Raw genomic sequence first — 2716 nt, 5'->3', positions numbered from 1 at the left:
AAATCAATCAGTAAATAAAAATGCTGAGGATAGTTTTAAATAAACATGCTAAAGATGTCAAAACATTTTTTGGCTAAAAAAACAGCAGCTAAAAAAGCAGATTAGATAAAAGCTAAAAGAGCAGAGAAGTAGCTAAAAGCAAAACAATAGAGGAGCATTAACAAAATCTAAAATAAAATTAGCATTTATATGCTAATAACAGATGATTAAATTACCTGAACAGATTGCATGGCTAAAATCAAAGCAGCTAAACAGAATGAAATGTAGCTTAATGCTCAAAAACAGGAGCATTTTAGCAAAAAATAACAAACCAAATGAGCAAAAAAATCAATCAGTAAATAAAAATGCTGAGGATAGTTTTAAATAAACATGCTAAAGATGTCAAAACATTTTTTGGCTAAGTTAAGCAAAACAGCAGCTAAAAAGCAGATTAGATAAAAGCTAAAAGAGCAGAGAAGTAGCTAAAAGCAAAACAGCAATGGAACATTGACAAAACGCTGAAGAACGTTTTAGATGCCTAAATTAACTGAACAGGCTAACATGGCTAACAGCAAAACAGCTAAACGATAGCTAGAAGCTAAAAGTAATGAAATGAATAAATATTGTCAAACAATGGTAGCTTTAACAGCACATTAGCAAAATATTTGATAAAAGTAGCAAATAAATTCTGAGAATAAATTAGGAAACTAAAATAACAAAAAAGCTACAAGTCTTAACCTAATTTCCCTCTGGGATCAATAAAGAATTTTTGAATTGAATTGAATTAAAACAGCTGCTAAAAGCAGCAGAACAGCAGCTAAAAGCTAAGAGCAGTGTGGAAACAACAGAGCAGATACTGATTTTAAAATGTTTTTAGAGGAATTGAAGAATATTTCTGCAGAAAATTATATTTTGAATAAAGTTCATTAATTTGAATAAWATAAAAGTTAGTAAACTTGCAGCTGTTTTAGTGCAGCTGAAGGTTTGGATTCATGATGAGGAAAACACAGCAGAGTTTATTTGATAGTAAATTAAACAGTAAACATTAATGTGACGTCAGCGTTCAGATTATAACAGAAACATGTCGGATTAGAAGGACTCGTTAACAGAGTGGTGTGATGATCCTCCTGACTGCCACCAGAAAAAAACTGTTTGATCAGGATTTTACATAATTGTCTGAAAGAACACGAGGCTGAGACTCTCTGCACCACGCAGGATTTAAAAATAATCCCTGCATAAAAACTGGAGCTGCAGCCGTGGAATAAACATGATTAAAAATCCCAGCGTTATTCTCTGCTTCCTCTAATTCCAGGTTCAGATTAAAGTCCAGGATTAGGGTTCAGATTCTGCTCGTTGGACCTGGACTTCACTCAGACTGACTTCTTTGTAGGAAACTGATTTTCTGCTGAGTTTGAACTGTTTTACTGTGAATTAAGATTCCTTCACAGCGATTTAAAGATTAACAGTTTAAACAAAATCTGTATTTCTGTTTTTCTACAGTTCCCTGCAGAAACACTGGAACAAGTCAGATTATCTTGTTTTTGTTGTTTACTGAAGACATTTGGGTTTAAGATCCAAAGATGAGACAAGAGTCAGCTTTTATTCTCTGGTTTTTACATGTAGATGTGTTTAAAAACACTGTTTCTATCCCGCAGCATTTTTAGGTGAGCAAAAKTCTCAAATTAAATAATCCTAAAGTAACGAACATTTAATATTTAGCGGCAGTGTGCTTTGGGTCATTTTCCTGCTGCATGATAAAATCACTCTGGATTAGTTTGGAAACATTTCTCTGTAATTTGGCAGAGAAAATGTTTCTGTACACTTCAGGATTCATTCTGCTGCCATCGTCAGTAAATATTAATGAGCCTGTAAGAAAATTACGTGTTCAATAGACTGAAGTCAAGTCAATATGAAAACCACCAAAGTTAAATAAAATGATTTGTAGAGGGAATAAAACCACACAAAACCAGAATCTGGAACCGATTGGGGTTTATTGCCAAACGGWGCTGACAGGAAACCACACTGGTTAAAAACCAGGAAATACATCAATTTATACACGATTCTTCAATGCCTGAGTTCGCCCCCTACTGACCTACGTCTGAATCACAGGCKTTCATACAAAAGTCTCAATCTAATGTTATAATAACGTTTCAATTATGTGTTGTTTATAATTCGGACATGTAACCACTCTAGATCAATCAACACCTAATAGATCAAACATTATAAAAAGRAAAACCTAAGAATCTAGTGTTGTGCTCCTAACATCAGTACTAACCTGTAACAACTATAAATTTCTTCAAGCCTGTTCYAGAAGCAGCCATGACATCACCTGCACTGTGCTTCACAAGTCATGTTTCCATCCAGTTGTGGAGTGAATTTTTATCGAACTTTTCAAAATTCGCAAAAGATTAAATATAAATTTGAATCTAGAGCAGTGGTTCCCAAACTTTTTATCTTCTGACCCACAAAATATCCATGGCAAAAACTTGTGACCCTAAATATTACTGGTCTGAGAACACAAACTTCATTAATAACCCTAAAAACACAGGCTTTTTGACCATCTAAACAACTTATACACAAATATAAATACTTATTTATACTTATTTTGTGTTTTTGTAATAATAGGGGGAATATTACAACAGCAATTATTTTATTACCCTTTAAAGGCACAGTGTGTAGGATTTGTTGTTTTCAGCGACATCTAGTGGTTGAGTGGTTGAATCATCCCCCCTGGTCC

The sequence above is a fragment of the Austrofundulus limnaeus genome, unplaced genomic scaffold (assembly GCF_001266775.1).
Source record: "Austrofundulus limnaeus strain Quisiro unplaced genomic scaffold, Austrofundulus_limnaeus-1.0 Scaffold436, whole genome shotgun sequence".
Taxonomy (NCBI): domain Eukaryota; kingdom Metazoa; phylum Chordata; class Actinopteri; order Cyprinodontiformes; family Rivulidae; genus Austrofundulus; species Austrofundulus limnaeus.
The sequence above is the reverse complement of the archived record's forward strand: the minus strand, read 5'-3'. Positions refer to the sequence as shown.